The 23,559-nt window shown below is 35.7% G+C and overlaps 1 protein-coding gene across 4 annotated transcripts in view; it reads right to left on the bottom strand.

Annotated features, from left to right (window-relative positions):
- LOC126776764 (brain tumor protein) overlaps nucleotides 1-23,559 on the bottom strand; it is a 486,286-nt gene that overhangs the window by 188,428 nt on the left and 274,299 nt on the right. For 2 of the 4 annotated variants that reach the window (XM_050499512.1, XM_050499513.1), the window contains one exon: nucleotides 6,603-6,639. The exons of the other annotated variants lie outside the window; for them this stretch is intronic. The gene's annotated coding sequence lies outside the window, so the exon portion shown is untranslated. The remainder of the gene's footprint in view (nucleotides 1-6,602; nucleotides 6,640-23,559) is intronic. 4 annotated transcript variants of the gene reach the window in all.

Here is a 23,559-nt window from a genome sequence, read left to right as displayed (position 1 = left end):
CTGTTTATTTTATCAATTTTTTCTATTAAAAATATTTCTCAAGCGTCAGTCGCTATTTAAATATTTACTGAATTCATCTCGATATTTAAAAAAATAAAATAAATGGACAATTTTTTTTAATTAGACAGTGACAGCTTCGCAGTTCTGATATTTTGCGGATGTTTTAAAGAGAAATGGAGATAAAAAATATCGCGATTGCATTTGAATTGCAATAAATATTTTTCATTTTTATTTCTATACGCGTATTAAAACGCAACATTTATGATTTACAGCACACACACATATATATACACTGTCATATATATATCATATGAAATTCAATATAATTTGAGAGAATAATTAAATTAAAATTTTTTCACTTGTGTGTTAAATTGTGTTATAAATGTTTCAAACTTTATTCCAAATTTTGGAAATGAAATTACTATTTTATTTGTCTCGTTAATCATTCGGAATCATATTCTCATTGACACGCTTCCTACGTAATTATATAAGCAACTAACTACTACTAACTCGAAGCTGGTGGTAGGGCTTTGTGCAAGCTCGTCTGGGTAGGTACCACCCACTCATCAGATATTCTACCGCAAAACAGCAATACTTGATATTGTTGTGTTCCGGTTTGAAGGGTGAGTGAGCCAGTGTAATTACAGGCACAAGGGACATAAAATCTTAGTTCCCAAGGTTGGTGGCGCATTGGCTATGTAAGCGATGGTTGACATTTCTTACAATGCCAATGTCTACGGGCGTTTGGTGCCCACTTACCATCAGGTGGCCCATATGCTCGTCCACCTTCCTATTCTATAAAAAAAAGCATAAACATAAGAAAAATCCGGGATGGCCCAGTGGTTAGAACGCGTGAATCTTAACCGATGATCGTGGGTTCAAATCCGGGCAAGCACCATTAAATTTTCATGTGCTTAATCTGTGTTTATAATTCATCTCGTGCTTGGCGGTGAAGGAAAACATCGTGAGGAAACTTGCATGTGTCAAATTTGACTGAAATTCTGCCACATTTGTATTTCACCAACCCGCATTGGAGTAGCGTGGTGGAAAAAGCTTCTTCAAAAAAATAAATAGACATTCACAGGTTGTTACTAGACTGCTAGATAAACATAAGACATACAGACGAGTTTTCAGAATACTGTCGTTTCATAATGCAGAGGCATACTAATAAAGTATCTTGCAAAATATTGATTTTAAGGTGCTATTCTATGTTTGACTCCATTCAATTCACTCATTCAAAGTATCAATCTTTTGAATGAAAACTTGAATATATATTTATAAATCCGTAGGCGTAGCCGTAAACGCACAATGCTAGTTATAAACAAGATCACACAGCAAAAAAGACTTGTTTTCGTGAGTTTTTTAAAGTATAACATATGTGTTTAAAAAAAACAACTAAATAATAAAAGTGATATATACCGTAACCGTAACAGCCTGTGAATGTCCCACTGCTGGGCTAAAGGCCTCCTCTCCTCTTTTTGAGGAGAAGGTTTTGGGGCTTATTCAACGCTGCTCCAATACGGATTGGTGGAATACACATGTGGCAGAACTTCAATGAAATTAGACACATGCAGGTTTCCTCACGATGTTTTCCTTCACCGTAAAGCACGAGATGAATTATAATCACAAATTAAGCACATGAAAATTCAGTGGTGCTTACCCGGGTTTGAACCCACGATCATCGGTTAAGATTCACGCGTTCTTACCACAGGGCCATCTCAGCTTTTTATATAATATAAATAATATAAAAAATTCCAATTAACTTTCAAATGTATATTCATTCGTTTTCATCAAAGTATCACATCAAATCTCGAAACATAATCAGATCGCTAATATTTGCAGAGAGCGAATTATTTGCGCTGAAATAGATTGCCCCATCAGCGGCTAAGGACAGGAACACTCCAATATTACGAGGGCTTTCTCTTTAATTGTGAATGAATCGAAGGGAACGCTCTCGAACGCTGGAAGATTAAAGGGTGTTTGTTTAATTGTAAAGCTTTGTTCACAATATCGTTCTTCTATCATCTAATATTATAAATGCAAAAGTTACTCTGTCTGTCCGATTGTTACGCTTTCCGAAACCACTGATCCAAATATGATGAAATTACATAAGCTACTTTTTTATAAAGGCGAACGTAAACTAGTTATTTATTTGGGATTCAATATACGAGTATACTTATAAAGACTGCATGTAGAGATTTTTTTTTATTATAGAATAGGAAGGCGGACGAGCATATGGGCCACCTGATGGTAAGTGGTCACCAAACGCCCTTAGACATTGGCATTGTAAGAAATGTTAACCATCGCTTACATAGCCAATGTGCCATCAACCTTGGGAACTAAGATTTTATGTCCCTTGTGCCTGTAATTACACTGGCTCACTCATCCTTCAAACCGGAACACAACAATATCAAGTATTGCTGTTTGATAATATATAAATGTATTGCAAATTTATATATAGATTAAAATTTCGCGCATTTTATTCGCGGTTTCCTAATCTGAGTTATATCTTTCCGTATAGAATGTAGATTATTTATACGACTACAATACGACGACATACGACAATTAATAAGCAATACGATATACGATAATTAATAAGCAAGCAAAAAGCAAAGATAATAATAATAATAATTATATCCTGGGACATTTTTCACACACGGCCATGTGACCCCAAATTAAGCTTGTACAAAGCTTGTGCTATGGAAACCAGACAACTGATATACTACACATACTACTTTTCTTTTGTAAATACATACTTATATAGATAATTACACCCAGACTCAGGACAAACAGACATGTTCATGCACACAAAATGTCTGTCCTGGGTGGGAAACGAACCCACAACCTTCGGCGTGAAAGGCAAGTATCTACCAACCACGCCAACAGGCTCGTCAAAGATTTTCATACTTTGATTATAAGTTTTTATATTCAAGTTATTACTAAAATGGTGTAGTAGGTTTTTTTAACAATACTGATAATTAAGAAACGTTATCGGCTGTTATTTCGATATTTGAAAGTTAGTTTTTTACTAAATTTTTGTGTATCATATAAATTCACGCGTATATATACAATTAAATTTAGATAAAAACAGTTTTATATATTAACGTCTGTATTATATTTATCTATATCTATGACGTCATATGATTGAATCTACTCAGGAAATTTAATTAGGGACTTTAATTTTCCCGGGTAATTAAATTAATTGTATTATTGTTCTGTATTTCTTTCTCATTTTTATTATTTATAATTGGAGTTTTAATGTTGCAAATGGTTTTTTCCTCAGTTGTCTAATATTCCTCTATTTATGTGGTTCACGGGGAACTCTTACGGGAGGTCTTTGCTTAGTGTAAAGGGAAATTAAATTGTGTTCAATGAATTATAGTATATTATTTTTATTTAAACTGGCAAGTAAGCGCGTTAATTGGCGCTGTAAGAGATATTAATCATCCCTCACATCGCCAATGCTTGCACTAAGCTTTACCGCCAAGCTTATGTCAAGGGATTATCAATTTTCAAATTATGTTAATTTTTTTTTGTGAGAAGTGCCAAAAGAGCTGGATAATTGGAGGCTTATCTGATGGAAAGTGACTACCACCGCCCATGGACATCGTCGCATCGGAGCACTGTAGGTGTGTTGCCTTCAAGGAATGAGTAGGCTCTTACGGAAAACCGCTAAAAATAGTGGTTCTCACAGTGGTTGTGTAAGGCAGAAAATGCCTTAAATATTGCGCTGTTACACATGTTAATCCAAATACATGAGATGCGAGATAAAATGTTAACTAACAATAATAACGTTTATCGATACTTTACGCATCGATTAATTCCATTAGATGTATTGACAGCCGTCGAGGCGTGCTATTTTAACCGCTGACCTGTTAGTAACTGCGCTTTGGATTATTTTGTTAAGTATATTAATGAGTTAAAACGACAAAAGTAAATGTAATTTGAAAAAACAAATACTATTATTTATTATTTCGTATTATATCAAGCTAATTTAAATTAAATAAGCTTTAAGAAACTCTAAAGTGCTAAAGGCCCCCTTCTCCTCAAAAAGAGGAGAGGAGGCCTTTAGCCCAGCAGTGGGACATTCACAGGCTGTTACGGATAAGAAACTCATAAATATATCTAAAACATATACATAAAATAAACAATATATGTGTTTATGATTAATTTAATACGCGAATATACGCGACGCTCACAACAATAACGACAAATTATTTTCGAATCTACTTAATAACTAAATAACCCTTTTATTAATATTGACCAAACAGAAAATTTGGATATAATGCTATCTTTTTCTTTCGAATGTCAAATCAGTGATGACAAAAAGGGACAAATCAATGTTTAACCACTACGCTGGTCCAATGCGGGTTGGTGGAATACACGTGGCAGAATTTCAGTGAAATTTGACACATGGAGGTTTCCTTATGATGTTTTCCTTTACCATCATGATGAATTACAAAAACAAAGCGCACGAAAATTCAGTGGTGCTTGCCCGGGCTTGAACCCACGATCACCTGTTAAGATTCACGCGTTCTAACCACTGGGCCATCTCGGCTCTAGGTTAGTTTATTAGTATAGTATTTATATAGTTATTAGTTGTTAAGGTGTGTGTCTGTTATTACTTCTCAATAAAAATAATTGTTATGAAAAAATAAACGAATAAATATCGGTGTTTCTACAGCAGGTATATAAATTGGTTTATTTCCTGAGACAACACGTCAATTGTTTATAAATAAATCAGTTTCTAGTGAGTCGATTTTCAATTTATAACAATTCGCTCTATTTCCTAGATATATTACAAATGATCTCATTTGTCAACGACAAACGAATGCTAACTGCAGCAACTATTTGTTGGACTTGACAGACTAGGAACAATGCAAACTGCGGGCAAATTCTACTAACAAAATTTTATCGAAGCGTAATCGTTCCCGTGTAACCGTTTTCTTAAATTCCTAAACCGACTGCCTCGTTGGTCTAGTGGCTTGATGTGAAGCCGCAGACCCGGAGGTCCTGGGTTCAATTCCCAAGTCGGGCCAATAAGAAGTTATTGGGTTTTTCTGTTAGAAAATTCTCAGTAGCAGTCCGGTGTCTGGAACTTGGAAGTGTGTTCCCTCCCGTGCCTCGGAAAACACGTAAAACCGTTGGTCCTGCGCCTAAACTCTTTCCGGTCGTGTCGGATTGCCGTCCCATCGGATTATGAGAGTTAGGAAATAGATAGTGCACCTGTGTTTGCACACACACTTGTGCAATATAATATCTCCTGCGTAGTTAGCTAATCTCTCTTTTAGATTGGCCGCCGTGGCCGAAATCGGTCTGGAGGACATTATAATTATTATTATTCCTAAAAGTCACGTGAATAAGAACGCGTGAATCTTAACCGATGATCGTGGGTTCAAACCCAGGCAAGCACCACTGAATTTTCATGTGCTTAATTTGTGTTTATAATTCATCTCGTGCTTAACGGTGAAGGAAAACATCGTGAGGAAACCTGCATGTGTCTAATTTCATTGAAATTCTGCCACATGTGTATTCTACCAACCCGCATTGGAGCAGCGTGGTGGAATAAGCTCCAAACCTTCTCCTCAAAAGGGAGAAGAGGCCTTAGCCCAGCAGTGTTACATTAACAGGCTGTTACTGTTACTGTTACGTGAATTACATTTAGTATGGATCATTCAAAAATATTAACTATTTTTAATAATTATAAAGCTAAAGTGTTTGTTTGTGCTAATCTGATTATGTACTTGTGCGATTTCAAAACATTTTTTTTGCATTTACAGAGAAAAATTATAGACTTCATAAAATAGATATATTTTTAATTAAATATATTAAATATATTATTGTAATATATTTTTAATTAAATTATGAAATATCATGAAATAATTTTTTACCCTGAGTACGATTCGGTTCCTGTAGAATATATAAATTTTAATTTAACATTCCGATCCGATCGAAGCTATTTTATGTATTAAATATAGAGATAATGAAGCGTTACTCACACTATTTATCATTTCTTTTAATTGTTCATGGATTTTTATTGGGACAAATACGTTAAATATTTACTGGTAAAAGGTATGTTTTACACAATACTGAAATACTATTGAAACGTAACACGCCTTGCCACTCAATCATAATGAATCATGTGACTGATTATTCTGACTTTATTAATTAATTGTTACTAGATTATTTTAATGTTAACTTAAGTTCCCTCGTTGGCTTAGTAATTTTACGAATGCAAATAATGAGACCCGTGTTCGAATCCAATAAATATTTTTAGGTTATTCTGTCAATGGCATCCGGAAGTTTGACCTTGCAAGCCGTTCGTGCTGTGACCTTTACAATCTCTCAACCCTTTCCAGTCGTTTCGGATTGCAATCGGGTTATAAATGTGAAGTGGAGACTGCACCTGAGATTACACATACTCGAGTACTATGATATATTCTGAGCTTGCTATTCTTCCTTTGAGAAACGCCTTCGTGACTGTTTTCCGTGAGGACATTATTATTATTTTTTAAATATTTTATCATTCTACACAATCAATGTGAAGGAAATCTCCGTAGAATTTCACCGACATGCACCACGGTCTGTTGTATGTAACTTACCTTTATATATTGCTTCAATTGTTATTGATGTTATTACCTATAACAAAAGTATACATTTATAGAAATATTAAAATTATGTATATTTGATGGTTTCCGTTAACTCATCTTGGTTGTATGACTGTATATAATATACTAGTTTTCACCCGCGACTTCGAACGCTTTATGAGGGAAAGGCAGGTGTTATCTATAAAAAGTTCAAGTTTCCTACATACCAAATTTCATCAAAATCAGTTCAGTGGTTTAGACTCGAAAGCGTTACTTTCGCATTTGTAATATTACTATACATAATGATTTCACTTTAACTACATTTAAAAATATATAGCCGAGATGGCCCAGTGGTAAGAACGCGTGAATCTTAACCGATGATCGTGGGTTCAAGCCCGGGCAAGCACCACTGACTTTTCATGTGCTTAATTTGTAATTATAATTCATCTCGTGCTTTACGGTGAAGGAAAACATCGTGAGGAAACCTGCATGTGCCTAATTTCATTGAAATTCTGCCACATGTGTATTCCACCAACCCGCACTGGAGCAGCGTGGTGGAATAAGCTCCAAACCTTCTCCTCAAAAAAAAAAAAAAAAGGGAGAGGAGGCCTTAGCCCAGCAGTGGGACATTTACAGGCTGTTACTGTACTGTACATTTAAAAAATATATATTTTAATTAGAAGAAAGAAAATTATAAATATAAAATAAACAAGGCCAGGATTATCTATTACTTACGTATAAATGGCAATGCATTTTTATGTATTAGTTATCGTTTTGTTTGCTTTGCCTAGCTGTAATTATAATTACAAATAATATATTTATAAATATTTTGGATATTGCAGAGTGCATTTATATGGAAACTCAAATATGATAGCGATGTTAAGTAACAAATGACGAGTCCCTTGGCAGTGAAGGGTGAAGGGTGAAGCACATGAAAATTCTACGATGCTTGCCCTTCGGTATTGCGGGTTTGAATCCGTAATCATCGGTTAAGATTCCACTGGGACACATTCACGGCTTATAATATATAGTAGAAAGTTACTTAAAATACAAATCATTCTTTTCAAAAATAAAAAATGAATGAATCTTACGATATTGTAATTAGAGACGCGAGAGGAATAAAAAAATATTTAGATATAAATGTACTTAATTTAATATATATATTACAACAATACTTGTAATGTAATTACGTTCAGAGTCGCAATGTACAAATTCTTGTGAAATATATTCATTTGTGATCTTGGCCTTGAAACAATTTCGATTCTCAATAACACCGTTACAAAATAAATTATCAGTTTGAGATACTGTAGCTAACAACGGAAAGAATACGTAACAAAATTTTTTATTTAAGCTGCTATGCTTTATAACGGAAACACAGTAGTGTGAGTGAGGCAAAAGGTTAAGAAGGGATAGCGATACAAATTATTTTGTGATATATATCCTATGTAAAACCTTTCTATGCTTAATGATCATATAATTGTGATTTCTAACACTTTTCGCGCTCGCCGGTTAAGAAATCTCTCAAATGTATGTCTGGCACAGATATACCCCCAATAGATCAGCGTGGAGTATGGTATTCTTCATCAGAAGTGAGCTTGAGCCGGTTGGCGTGGTTGGTGGATGCTTGCCTTTCACGCCGAAGGTTGTGGGTTTGATTCCCACCCAGGACAGATATTTGTGTACTTGAACATGTCTGTTTGTCCTGAGTCTGGGTGTAATTATCTATATAAATATGTATTTACAAAAAAAAATAGTATATGTAGTATATCAGTTGTCTGATTTTCATAGTACAAGATCTGTACAAGCTTAATTTGGGATCAGATGGCCGTGTGTGAAAAATGTCCCAGGATTTATTATTCATAGTATCAGTAATTATTATTATTATTATAGAAGTGGCCTTACATACCTACCAATCGCATTTAATCAAAACCATAACTAAAAATCAGTATATCTAAATTGAAAATAACAATGTTCTATAATTAAAGTTATAAACACACTATAAATCTAATAGCTGTTAAATTTAAAACTCGATACAAAGAACAAATTCGTTACAAACATTACGTAACGGTGTGATATGTGCTCAGTTTTAATGACAACTCAGCGATTTTAATTGCAATTAGACTTGTTTTAGCGTACCGGTTCTTAATGTTAACGAATGTTCAAATCGAATTTGTTACAGGAATGTAATAAATGTTTGAATATTAGACGTAATCTATGCTAATATTACAAATGCGAAGGTGACTCTGTCTGTTCGTCTCGCTTTTGTGGTTAAACCGCTAAGCCGATTTTGATGAAATTTGGTATAAAGCAAGCTTATATCCCAAGAAAGGACATAGGCTATTTTTCATCTCTTAAACTCAAGACCAACAAAACCAAAGCTAGCTAATCCGTGGGTGGAAAATAGTTGTTTTATATATTTATTATATTGAAGAGATTATAACTGTTAATCTGATATAATAATAACAATAAAAATATCCTGGGACATTTTTCACACACGGCCATCTGATCCCAAATTAAGCTTGTACAAAGCTTGTGCTATGAAAACCAGACAACTGATATACTACATATATTACTTTTCTTTTGTAAATACATACTTATATAGATAATTACACCCAGACTAAGGACAAACAGACATGTTCATGCACACAAATGTCTGTCCTGGGTGGGAATCGAACCCACAACCTTCGGCGTGAAAGGCAAGTGTTCTACCAACCACGCCAACCGGCTCGTCAAAAAAATATATAAGGCTCACCCCAAAGTCTCGAGTCTAAGTCCCAGGTTGGTTAGTACGAAATTTAGGTTTTTCTTATTCTCAGTACCAGCTGTCTTTTTTCCCATCGGACTGTGACTGCTCGGTCAAGATAATATTATTTTGAAAGCTGTTTCTGTAAACATACTTTCAATAAGCAAGAAAAATCAATTGGAACTCGAAATACCTTCTTCGAAAGAGATATTCCTTTAGTGTTTTTATTTTTTGTGTGAACATCGTAGCAGCTTACTGAGAGGTCGATCGTCAGATGACGTCAGCGTAAGATTTCGAGCGTCAGATGACGTCAGTGTAAGATTTGTTATTGTAAGTGCTTTAATGTATGCGGAGATCGGTACATGAGTTCACATGTTTACATCAATTGTCGTGAGTACCTTGGCTCTCATACCGTTTTTTTTTATTTTTTATTATACAAACACTCAAATGCATTTGTATATATAAAGACATATATTTTGTATATATATAATATAAAAATTTTAAATAGACAAGATCAGTAGAGCTATTCTATAACAATTTCGAAACTTAACGCAGAGCACGATCGTGTTATGTCAGAAATCATATATCATATTAACTGTAATAATTATAACATTATTATTATAAAATCCAAAGTCGCCGCAAAAAAAGCTGAAGCGAACAGACGTTGCAAACATTCGTCTCTTATTCCCAATTATATTTTTATTCTGTTTGCAGTTGAAAGGCTTGGACTTTGGAGTAATAGTGTAAAAAGTTTCATTAAAAATATAACACCTCTTTTGATTGCCTCCACTGGTAACAGGAGAGCTGGTTCATGTTTCGTCTAGAGGATCAACATTGCGATTCAAAAGAGGAAATGCTAGCTTTCTTTTTCACGCGGTCACGATTTGTAAAGTAGTTATTTTGAATTTTTATTTGTATATATTTAAGTTTTTCAGGTAAATAACTCTTATGTTAAAAAAGTACATATTGTTATAATATTAGACTTGACTTTTAATGTAGATTTTGAATATTGAAATTCTACATCATATCACCGTTTTTTTTTCTTTTTATAGAATAGGTTGGCAGGTTAGCATATGGGCCTGATGGTAAGTGGTCACCAACGTCCATAGACATTCGCATTGTAAGAAATGTTAACCATCGCTTACATCGCCAATGCGCCACCAAACTTGGTAACTAAGATGTTATGTCCCTTATTCTTATAAATACACTGGCTCACTAACTCTTCAAACCGGAACACAGCAATACCAAGTACTGCTGTTTTGTGGTAGAATATCTGATGAGTGGGTGGTAACTACCCAGACGAGCTTGCACAAAGCCCTACCAACAGTAAGCCGATTTTCAACATTACACGAAGTGGGATCCGGAGTTATTTCTAAATAGCACAGCTGAATTGTATTACGAACATTTCTCATTGTTCATTAAGAGTTTCAAGGGATGACAGCTGTTTTTTTTTTCGTGGAAACTAATTATATTCTTCTTCGCCATTTGTGTTTTGTCGCCGTCGTTAACGCGTTATTATTTTGACAGTACGACGGAGTAACTTAACGTTGTCGCGGAGATTATTTAATAATTTTTTTTTGTATGTAATTGAATTACACAACAGAAATAAATTTGTAGAAATCTTAACTATTTGTATCTCCATAATAATGTCAATTTAATAAATTTGTTTTCTAAATCTTTCATGTACCATTCATTTTAATATACAATGATTATTCTTACAATACAATGCAATTATTATTCTAAATTATTAATATTGCAATTATTATTCTAAATTATTATTCTTTTGCAAAGATTTACACCTTATCTTATCACATAATTCAATTCAACAGCCTGATAATATCCCACTGCTGGGCTAAGGCCTCCTCTTACTTTTGAGGAGAAGGTTTGGAGCTTATTCCACGCTGCTCGAATGCGGGTTGGTAGAATACACATGTGTCAGAATTTCTATGAAATTAGACACATGCAGGTTTCCTTCACCGTCAAGCATGAGATGAATTATAAACACAAAAATAGATTAGCATGATATAATTTTATCATTATTTCGAGTCTTTATTCGAAGATACCTCGTAATTTATGTCTGGCTGTTTTGTTTCGAAAAAAAAAAAACATAATGTAATATTGGTGCAAATATAATTTATCAAGTTGATTTTATAATCTTTATATTGTAAACTATCATAAACTTTATAAAAAAAGATGTCAAGATTTCCTTTAGAAAAAGCATTTTATTGTTGATGTGTAAACATATTAGCTTTCGGTACACGGTATAGACTAACTGAGACTTCGAGCGTCAGAGGAGTAAGCGTAAGATTTCAAGCGTCAGATGAAATTTTTTTTTTTTTTTTATATTCGCCGGGAGGGCAAATGACTCTACTCCACCTGATGGTAAGTGGTAGTAGAGTCCAAACGCGACGACGGCCAGTACAGACGGGAAAAACGTTCTGCACTAGCCGCCTTCGCCTTGCCGGCCCGCAAGATGCCTCTTCACGCCTCGTTTGAAGGAACCCGGGTTGTAAGAGGAGGGGAACACGTGAGCTGGTAAGGAATTCCATTTTTTGGAAGTGCGACAAAGAAAGGAGTTGCCAAATTTCTTTGTACGCGATGGAATTGATGTTACAGTTAGGCGGTGACATCGAGAACCAGCTCGCGTGGACTTAAGAAGGAAGGGGGAAGCAGGGATTAGAGAGAATAATTCACAAAAATATCACTCGCCGTGATACAGTCGATAGAAAGCGCTCAGTGCTGCTATCTCACGACACAATTGTAAAGGTTTAAGGGTGTTTGTGACCTTTACGTCGCCAATAATGCGTACGGCACGTCGCTGCAACCGGTCCAAGGCCTCAAGTAGGTACTTAGCGGAGCCATCCCAAAGGTGCGAACAATATTCCACGCAAGACCGTACCTGTGTTTTGTACAGCAGGCACAGTTGTTGAGGCGTGAAAAAGCGCTGCACCTTGTTCAGAACTCCGAGTTTCCGTGAAGCTGTTTTTATAACAGCCTCGATGTAATCCCTTGGACTAAGGTCGCAGTGAACGTCAATCCCCAGCATGGCGATTTTGCTTTGCATCACCAGCGGAGTACCACAGAGGGAGGGAAGAGGGGAAAATGTTGACTTTTTCGCCGTGAGAGCGCATACCTGTGTTTTCTTGGCATTAAACTCAACAAGATTATCAGAGCCCCATTTGGCGATGAGCTCTAACGTCCTATCGAGTTCAATGACAAGATTCTCTCGCCTCTCCTCAGTTTCCGCCCGCCCAGCCACTGCGCGTCCGTGGTATCCACCATGCACTGTACTATCGTCTGCATAGCAATGTATGTTCCCAAGGGAGAGCATATCATTGATATGCAGAAGAAAGAGTGTGGGAGATAGCACAGATCCCTGGGGGACCCCAGCATTCACTACATAGAATTTTGAAGCGCAACCATCTACTAAAACACGAAGGCTACGCTTGTGTAGGACGCTGGCAATCCAGGTGCATAGCTGAGCAGGCAGACCATATGCCGGTAGCTTGGAGAGAAGACTTCTGTGCCAGACCCTGTCGAAAGCCTTGGAGATATCGAGGCTGACAGCCAACGATTCTCCATGCTTGTCGATAGCTTCACCCCAGAGGTGTGTTACGTACGCTAGAAGATCACCTGTGGACCGTTTTGGTCGAAACCCGTACTGACGATCATTAATTAGACAGTGATCTTCTAGGTAATGGATCAGTTGGTTGTTTAAAATCCGTTCCATCACCTTACAAAGTACTGAGGTGATAGCTATTGGCCGATAATTTGCCGGGTCAGACCGATCCCCTTTTTTGGGAACCGCTTGCACATTAGCTCTTCTCCAAGCCTCCGGCGCACTTCCCGAAGAGAGAGAAAGTTGGAACAGGCGCGTTAACACAGGAGACAGCTCCGCTGCGCACTTCTTCAGCACTATGGCTGGTATTCCATCGGGACCGCTAGCTTTCCGTACATCAAGTGATTGCAGCTCCGCACGCACATCACGTTGCCTGATTTTAATGTCAGGCATCGTATGGCCACATGCAGGTATTGTAGGTGGCAGTGTACTACAATCATCGATGACGGAATTGTCGGCAAAGAGTTTAGCCAGGAGATCAGCTTGCTCTTGCGGGCTGTGAGCTAGCGATCCGTCCGGATTTCTGAGCGGTGGCAGCGAAGGTTGGCAGAAATTGTTTTGCACAGACTTGGTCAGACGCCAGTAGCTACGGGAGCCCCTAGGATGCGAAACAAGGTCATGACCAATCTGTACAATGCGCTGTGCATCCGCTCTCGTGTATGCCTTTCTACAGGACTTGGAATTTTTATTATAGTTTGCTTTCAGTGAGTCAATGTTAGATGCCCCGCTAATACAGCCGTTGATCCACTTGCGATATGCCGCCTGCTTAGATGATACAGCATCGGCACATTCACGAGTGAACCAACGGTTACGCGTACTCCTACTGACGAGATCTGAGCTAGGAATGTAGTATTCCATTCCCAGCATGATCTCGCCAGCAACAGCAGCGGCACTAACTGTCGGGTCATTCCCACTGAAGCAACGTTCCTTCCAAGGGACCGACGCATAGTAATCGCGCATACCGTCCCAATCCGCCGACTTATAGTGCCAAACGCGACGTTTGCATACCGCTAGTGGCGGCAGCTTGGCCTGTGGCACTCTGGTAGAAATAAGGCTGTGATCCGAAGAGCCAAGAGGAGCCTGAACCACAACCTGATATTCCACCGGGTGAGAAGTCAGCAGAAGGTCCAGTAGAGAAGGTGCTTGCCCATCAATGTCTGGGATCCTGGTGGGCTGATAAACCAGTTGGGTCAAGTCATGTGTGAGAGCAAAAGCATGAGCAGTCCTTCCAGCATGGTCAGTTTTGAGGGATTTCAACCAGGATTCGTGGTGAGCATTAAAATCCCCCAAAAACACCAATTCCGCGTTAGGAAATTGCTCTTGAACATAAGGTTTCGAGCATCAGATGACGTCAGCGTAAGATTTGTTATTACATAGTAAGTAAACTCGTTAGTACCTAGTAAACTGTTTTTAATTCAAATATAATTATTTACATTTGTCTTGTAAGTTATTCTATTTTGAGGAGATTATTTCGTTCATAATTTATTAAAACAAATTGTCTCGTGGGCTGAGAGCTTTAGTATGTCAAGTTCACCGTAACAAGTTACCAAATCAAGTATCATGTTTTGAATACATTCGTGTTACTGCTTGAATCACATTTCTATTTACATTAAATGTTGACCTTAGAATATGACCTTGTATTTTTTATTATATTGATGTATACATTTATGGTATTGTAATACAACACACACAGACATTACTTGGTGGTAAAGCTATGTTTCTATGTTATATATGTAAAAAATGTAGTCGTGTTCCAGTTAGAAAGGTGAGTGAGCCAGTGAAAATTCATGTACAAGGGACATAACATCTTAGCTGCGTCATGGCTAGTGGCATATTGGATGTAAGGCATGGTTAATATTTCTTACAGCGCCAATGTCTATGAGAGTCGGCAACCACATATCCAGCGTTCCAATTGCCCGTCCACCTACATATATTACAAAAAAACAAACACACACAGGGAGAGAGAAATACAAATAAAATAAAAGTAGTATATTCAATGAAATTAAAATGACTTAGTAAATATATTTTATATTTATTAAAGTATTTTCGAATAACAATTTAATTTAGAGATATTAATTTTAAATAATTTGCATTATTAATTTCTTTTATTTTAGTCAAATTTATAAAAGTACCTCCCGATTCCCACCCGACGTAAAGCTGCCCATAATGCAGGCCGCATTTCCGCGCTGTATGGCAATGGACAACCTTTGTGCCAAGTGGGACCCGGAGCGACTGTCAAATCCCCTCTCTCTAAGGCAAATATTGTAAAAATGAATGTTTTAGATATTTAATATTTTTATTATCCGCATAAAGATGTTAAGGTCCTCGTATCTGTGATAACACTGAGTCACTTATCTGTGAAGCTAGAACACAGCATTACGAAGTTTTGCTATTTGACGGTAGAATATACTAATAATGACGGTTTACTGGTGGTAGAGCTTTGTGCAAGCTCGTCTGGGTAGGTACCACCCACTCATCAGATATTCTACCGCAAAACAGCAGTTCTTGGTATAGTTGTGTTCCGGTTTGAAGGGTGAGTGAGCCAGTGTAATTACAGGCACAAGGGACATAACATCTTAGTTCCCAAGGTTGGTGGCGCATTGGTGATGTAAGCGATGGTTAACATTTCTTACAATGCCGATGTCTAAGGGCGTTTGGTGACCACTTACCATCAGGTAGCCCAAATGCTCGTCCGTCTTCCTATTCTATAAAAAAAAAAAAATAATATGAATGGTATAATATATCCAAATGAGTTTGAACTAAATTAAAATGTAAGATACCTATAAATTTGTAACATTAATTTAATTGACTAATTTGACGAGCCGGTTGGCGTGGTTGGTAGATACCTGCCTTTCACGCCGAAGGTTGTGGGTTCGATTCCCACCCAGGGCAGATATTTGTGTGCATGAACATGTCTATTTGTCCTGAGTTTGGGTGTAATTATCTATATAAGTATGTACACTGGTGGTAGAGCTTTGTGCAAGCTCGTCTGGGTAGGTACCACCCACTCATCAGATATTCTACCGCAAAACAGCAATACTTGATATTGTTGTGTTCCGGTTTGAAGGGTGAGTGAGCCAGTGTAATTACAGGCACAAGGGACATAAAATCTTAGTTCCCAAGGTTGGTGGCGCATTGGATATGTAAGCGTTGGTTGACATTTCTTACAATGCCAATGTCTAAGAGCGTTGGTGACCACTTACCATCAGGTGGCCCATATGCTCGTCCACCTTCCTATTCTATAAAAAAAAAAAAAAAAAAAAAGTACAAAAGATAAATAGTATGTGTAGTATATCAGTTGTCTGGTTTCCATAGCACAAGCTCTGCTTAGTTTCGGATCAGATGGCCGTGTGTGAATAATGTCCCAGGATATTATTATTATTAATTTAACTATAACTATACGAATAAATTGATCATTTGATAAGAGGAAGAGAACTCTTAACTGGTTGATATAAAATCGGACCGACAAAATTTATCGTTCCGACAAAAATGTCTTATGTAAATTGGCGTATGTTTTCTGTGTGCTTACGGACACACCATATTATAATTCGTGAGTGTCATAAGAGCCGAAGAAGTGATTTTTTGTTAAGTGCACAAGTCCTGAACTTCGGCGACTCAACCATATGAGGAATGGAAGCAACCAGCAAATACAGTCATCAGGAATGTCTGTGATGTTAAGCAGATAAGACTGATCATTATTTTTTTTTAAATATTTAATCGGAAAAATAAGAGGACGGACGGAAATAAAGCCGACAAAGAATAAACGGACAAGCAAAGAACGGTGATGATTATGTAAGTTGATTTATGGAGTATGAACTTAAATTTCAATAGCATTTTTCACATTATAAACTTTCGGCCGCGACATATTTAATTATTAGAACATTCTTAACGGACGGACATACTTAACATATTAAAGATGAAACGGTTGATACGAAATGATAAAATCTATAGAGTAAGTCGACAACCGGCTAGAAACAAAACTGTCGGTGCGGTTTTATGTGAACAAGCTCTGCGTATTACCTCATTCTCTAAGCAACAGTCTAACCTTGTAACGATTTTCGCTTTCTTGTTCGACCTCGTTTCGCACTTTCGCTTATTTGACACGATTATCGCAGACCTTGACGTATAAATATTTTTATACATATCGACTTTTTAATTGTTCTGGGTAATAAGGATATCCGCGTTTTGATGATTAATTAGATAAATATCTCTTTAGATTGAATTTTTCTTACTTATAAAAGCTGTTGTATTCAAGCATTTCTCTCATTCTGTCATTTTTGATTTAATATTCGAAAGAAGAGGACACAGCATTGTTTAATCAACCGCAAAACAACGTAAGTAAGACCGCAAATATATTAAAGGGTATTATACGGTAATACGCGGTAATCTCGTTTAATAACCTGTTTAATTAGGAAGTTGTTTAGTTTTTATAATTTTCAAATTACGAACCTGGCTAGCGGAGCATTCATGATTAACTTCAACCCATATGACAAATTGTATGACGGGTGTAGGTATACAACTATATTATACTGTATATAACCGGGGCCCCAAAGTTTCTTAAAGAAATAAACATTAGAAGCAACGGTCAATATTCAAAGTCAACAGAGCAATGGTTTACAGGCTGTATATTGATGTAAAAGTTGCAGGTTCGATCCTGGCCCGTGGTCTATTTTCGTCCTCCTAACACAAGCTATTTGCTTAAATGGAGGGTTAAATAGGAATATAAGTAATTAAATTTAATTAAAACGGGAAATGCTCTAGTATTCTTTAATACAGGAAAATGAATTAAATGTTTTTTTTTTTCAATAAAATATTGACGGTCGCGTTTTAAAGTATATTTGTTAATGTTTTTTCTTTTTATTATATTTATTTTGAGCAGTTTTATGAGATATAATGACAGTGGTGAAATTTAGACTAAAATTTGGACATACATTTTAAGCTTGAGCAGAAATATGGAAGAAAATATAGACTAGATGGTGGGTTCGTTTATTACCTTCATTTTACGAGCATTCAACAAAGGGTGAAACGGCCGTTTGCGGTTATGATAGAACAAGTTCACCTACACACTAACCTTAGAAGTTTTGCAAACTTCACACTAATATCGCATAACATTATACTGTATAAGATTTATATAGCCATAAAATAGCGATTAAAGTTTCCAATGTTGCAGTTAAAATAAAACCGGTAAGTGATTTGTTAGATGATATACATAACATAAACGTAATGAATAAATAGATTAATAAAAAGTATAACTATAATGATAATAAATTAAGAAGTCGGGACACTTTTTATCCAGTATTATCTGCGCAGTGCGGGGTCTTGAAACTGCACAGGTCCTTTCCTCAACCTTAAGAAATGCGCAAAACGAAATCAAAATCCTTCATATATAAAAAATCATTTAAATATAAAGCATTACTTATTGATTGTCAAATTAAAAACTACCACTGTCTCAGAAGAGAAAATATACCTGAGAACCGGCGAAAGAAACTCAACCTTCCTTTTTGTTAGTTATAATTGTATAAAAATAAATTAAATATAATAAAGTAGAATTCAAAATGCAATCGTTTAATTCCCGAGGTTTTTTATCATCCATACTAATCGTATACCTTTACACACAAGCGTTCCTTTACAATTTTTTTCAATTTATGCAACAGCGTTTTGAACGCTTTCTGGGATCCTGTTCTAAAATCGTAAAAATTGCTCCACAAAAGCGTTACTAACTCTATGCAGTCGAGTATCGTTTACAATGGACAAGATTTTTGTAAATCCGACTGGTAGTTTCAGAGATTAGTACTGTCAAACAAACTAACTCTATAATAAAAACGATAAAATATATACATAATAATGCTTTCATTAATATTATAGTAGTAGTAGTAGTAGTACAATATTAGTAGTATAAGAACAAAGAAGCTTTTAAGAAATCGCTTTTACGAAATTAGGCCTCATAATTCTAATAAATATTATAAATTCACCGAAACCTTCGGACTTTATATAATCAAACTACTAAATAATCAAAATTTTAATCATAACCTAAATAACTAACTACGGGACAAAGTAAACGTGATGAACTTTACACCACTGGCTGAATCCCTTGAAGTTGGATATTACATATTAATAACACAAATCCTGTGCGCTCCAACTTAAATTTATTAATACGAACTTCGCTTAATATTGTATCTAACCTGTTAATGATAATATTGACTGCCTCATTGGTCTAGTGGCTAGATATAAGGCCGCAGACCCGGAGGTCCTGGGTTCAATTCATAAATCAGGCCAATAGAAAGTTATTGGGTTTTTCTGTCGGAAAATTCTCAGTAGCCGCCCGGTGTCTGCAAGTTGGAAGTGTGTCCCCTCCCGTGCCTCGGAAAACACGTAAAGCCGTTGGTTCTACGACTGAACTCCGGTCGTGTCGGATTGCCGTCCCATCGGATTATGAGAGTCACGGAATAGAGAGTGCACCTGCGTTTGCGCACTAACTTATGCACAATAATATCTCCTGCATAGTTGGCTAATCTCTGTTGAGATTGGCCGCCGTGGCCGAAATCGGTCTGGAGGACATTATTATTATTACATATACTAATATATAAATTTTTTTTTTTAATATAGTTAGGCAGACGGGCAATGTTGATGATGCTAATCATTGGAAAAAATATTAAACATTATTTATGTCGACAATGCACTAGCCTAAGAACTGTTACGTCTCTTGTGCCTGTAGTTACACTGGCTCACCGATCCCTCAAACCTGAACGCTATGGGCGTTAGTGTCCACTTACCATCACGTGGCCCATATGCTCTTCCGCCTTACTATTCTATAAAAAAATACTCGTATTCAACTATACTCCTTCCGATGAAGTTGGTTTACCTAATAAGTGCCTTTGCTATATAAAAATAAACCCTATATCTCTCAAAATATAACTTAGAATACATAAACGTTATACCATCTTGTACTCCAACTCCTAATGAGAAACAGTAAACTCTGTTATTTCGGTAATTACCGTGTGAGTACAGCCATTAATTTGATTTAGCTAATGTATCAAGTAAGAGTTAATGTGTATATAAATTCACGAAAAGTCTCCTGGTTCAAGTAAATACATCGAATATTAATTTTAAACTTTGAAATTACTTAAATAACTTCCAATGTTATCGTATATGTCTAATTAAAATTTATATTTTGTGTAATGTTTATTTTGTAAAATTATTTTAGTAACGGTTTATGAATATCTCGCGACTTGGAAAATATATCTTGTTCTCTTAAAGGAAGGTTTGGATTTTATTCACATACATTTTGAGCCGGTTGGCGTGGTTGGTGGATGCTTGCCTTTCACGCCGAAGGTTGTGGGTTCGTTTCCCACCCAAGACAGATATTTGTGTGCATGAACATGTCTGTTTGTCCTGGGTCTGGGTGTAATTATCTATATAAGTATGTATTTACAAAAGAAAAGTTGTATATGTAGTATATCAGTTGTCCGGTTTCCATAGTACAAGCTCTGTAAAAGCTTAATTTGGGATCAGATGGCCGTGTGTGAAAAAATGTCCCAGGATATTATTATTATTATACATAGTAACAGACTACCAACTGTCATATGCAGGTTTCCTAACGATGTTTTCCTTCGCTGCCGATTAACAAAATGTTATATTAAAACACAAATTGCATTGTTGTAATGTTCTTGCGTGGCTAAAGTCATACTTATTCGATATACTTAATCTATTTAATATCGATCAAGTAATGAAGGCCGTTGCCCCATAGTGCTGTAATTACAATTTAAAAAATCGGAGCAATCATTTTTATACAAATTTATAAACTAAACATAAACCCAGTCATGGATGCAAACATATATGTTTTATGATTCCGGTAGGCGGACGAGCAAGCCACCTGATGGTAAGTGGTACCACCATGACATGTGCGATGTAAGAAATATTAACGATTTCTAATATTGCCAATGCGCCACCTACCTTGAGAACTAAGATGTCCCTTTAGTGGCTCACTCACCTTTCAAACCGGAATGCAACAATACTAAGTATTGCAATTTTGCGGTAAAATATCTGAGTGATGGTAGTACCTACCTAGACGGGCTTGCACTAAGCCCTACCACCTAATTAATGTTAAATTGTAATGTACAAATTGCGACTTTCTTCTAAATTGCAAGATATTCAGACCAATTCCTTATCAAGCTAAAAAACCTTAGCATGTTTCCTTGAGGTTGCTATGAATAAAAATCATAACGGTCTTGTTTATGCTAATACGTTACCTGAACTCGGCGTGTTCTGTACTTTATACTTGAAAAATACAAATTTCACATCTGAAGCCAAGAAAATAGCTAGTGACACAGAAAGTACAATGAAAAGTTTAACGTTATGCGGCAAGAATACTACCCTTGGGCATCTGGTAGAGGGACCATGAGATACGCATAAGTTAGGAAATATACAATTTATATTAAAAATGATAAAAATTCTTATTTTATTTATTATTATTTTTTAAGTTTTATAATATAATTGTGAAAAAAATCACATTCCGTGCAAAATATGGGATAGGCAAGTACTGCATTATTATAATAATAGTGCAGTTATTTAATTGGACTTACACGACTTAATTTAATTTATAATATCATATAATTATAGTTATAGGCAAACAAAAACAAAAGTAAAACAAAAAAAGCCTTACAAACACTTATTACGTCATTCAGACAATGCATACTTATATGACATTGGATAGGCTATCTGTCATGATCATAATTAAGTCCATTATTAGTTACAGTAGACAAGTTATTTAAAATGAAATGGGTATCATAAGAGTAAAGTAACATATGTATGTATATATTAGCATATTATATGTACATAAGTATTTAATTGATACACAGGCTTATTTGCCTATACACGGCTCGCTCGCTAAACATCTAAATTATGCAAGTTCATTATGAGTTGTGATCCTTTTTTATTATATATTGGAGGCAAGTAAACAAATGAATCGGTCACATGTGGCCAAATTAACGCATCAATATAAAGTATTTGACAGTACACAGTACCTAGTTAGATGGACCGGCACAAAGCCCTACCAGTATAGTAGTGTTTACAATGATGGATATGAAAGTCAAACGGTCTGTTACAAAATATTCTGTTAAAGTAGGCTTAAAATCTCTTTCGAATTTTGTGTTATAGGATTAATTTAAATGTAGCCTACCTTTACCAAACTTACCAAACTTGCCGGTTTAGAATGTAAATTCAACTGAGAAGAACTAGTGAGAAACTCATCATATACAATCCAATTAATAAGTCCTGTGTCCAATTTAAAAGTTATGTGCGAATAAAGACTTCACGCTTGATTAAAGTAATAGTAAGAAATAAGCTTTATCTATTAACTGGACAAAATGTGATGTTTCTTTAAATAACTTTCAATTTGTTTAAATTATATTTGTCCAATTAGTTACCACCTTTTGTTTCTGTTTTTTTTTTGTTTCTATATTTTGTTACCTCTTTTTGTAATTGTGTTGCGGAATGGTGTGTTCTCCTGCAATCGGTTGTGCATCGTTAGTTTTAATTTAATCTAAAGCGTGTTTTGAATGTGTGTTATGTACAACTGTTGGAGATCCAAATAAATAAATATACAATTTTCAAACAAAGATAAAGTTATCTTTTAATATTATCAATTATCAAAGACATTAATATTAATATATTTTACTTAATAAATTAGTATGAGTCAGCATTAAAGCATATAGAATAGTTGCATCAATCTATTCGTCTGTATATCCTAGACGTTGATACGCTACAGGTAAAAAATGTATGTTTAATTTATATCTCAGAGATGGAAGAAGCGTGGTTAACCTAGCCGTTCCCCAACCTTGTACTTCAGCTGCAGTGTACAACGCTCAGTCGGAATTGAAAACGTGTGTTTACTAATAATATCCTAGTTTCCCTGCGGTATCGTGTAATAACACGAGTGTATATGCAATTTCATTCAAAATATTTACGTAATTTAATTAGTTTGTATAATATGGAAAGTTTTTATTTAGTTCCCAATCGGTAATTAGCTTTCATGAGGACTTTTTTATGATTAATATTTTTTTAAATATAAAATTTGGCAAAGAATCAATTTAACTATTCCTAAAAATCGGTCCTTAATAATGTTAACGTCCAGCCGCTTAGAAAATCTGTTTAAAGTGCTTTGAAAGTTTAATTGCTCTAATAATGAATAATATAATTAAAAACTTTGTAATTATGTCAAATAAATGTTATTATTTTACGATAAATTTAATTTTAAAACGCCGTTTCAAGGTTATGTCAAGTGTTTGTTATTTTAGTAGTAACTAATTATGAGTAAGAGATAGACGTCAGGACGTCAGTGAGTCATTATCTCAAAAGTTTAGTGATTTTTAAGTGGGCTTACCTTAATCAAAAATCTTTGATGATATTGAAATCATCAAAAAGAAATTGTAAGCATATTGGGTGCCTTGTTGTTGATACTTAATTTCTTTCTTTTTTTATATATTTGCCGGGAGGGAAAATGACTCTACTCCACCTGATGGTAAATGGTAGAAGAGTCCATACGCGACGACGGCCAGTACAGTCGGGAGGAATGTTCTGCATTAGCCGCCCCCGCGTTGCCAGCCTGCAAG

The sequence above is a fragment of the Nymphalis io genome, chromosome 21 (assembly GCF_905147045.1).
Source record: "Nymphalis io chromosome 21, ilAglIoxx1.1, whole genome shotgun sequence".
Lineage (NCBI taxonomy): Eukaryota > Metazoa > Arthropoda > Insecta > Lepidoptera > Nymphalidae > Nymphalis > Nymphalis io.
The sequence above is the reverse complement of the archived record's forward strand: the minus strand, read 5'-3'. Positions and strand labels throughout refer to the sequence as shown.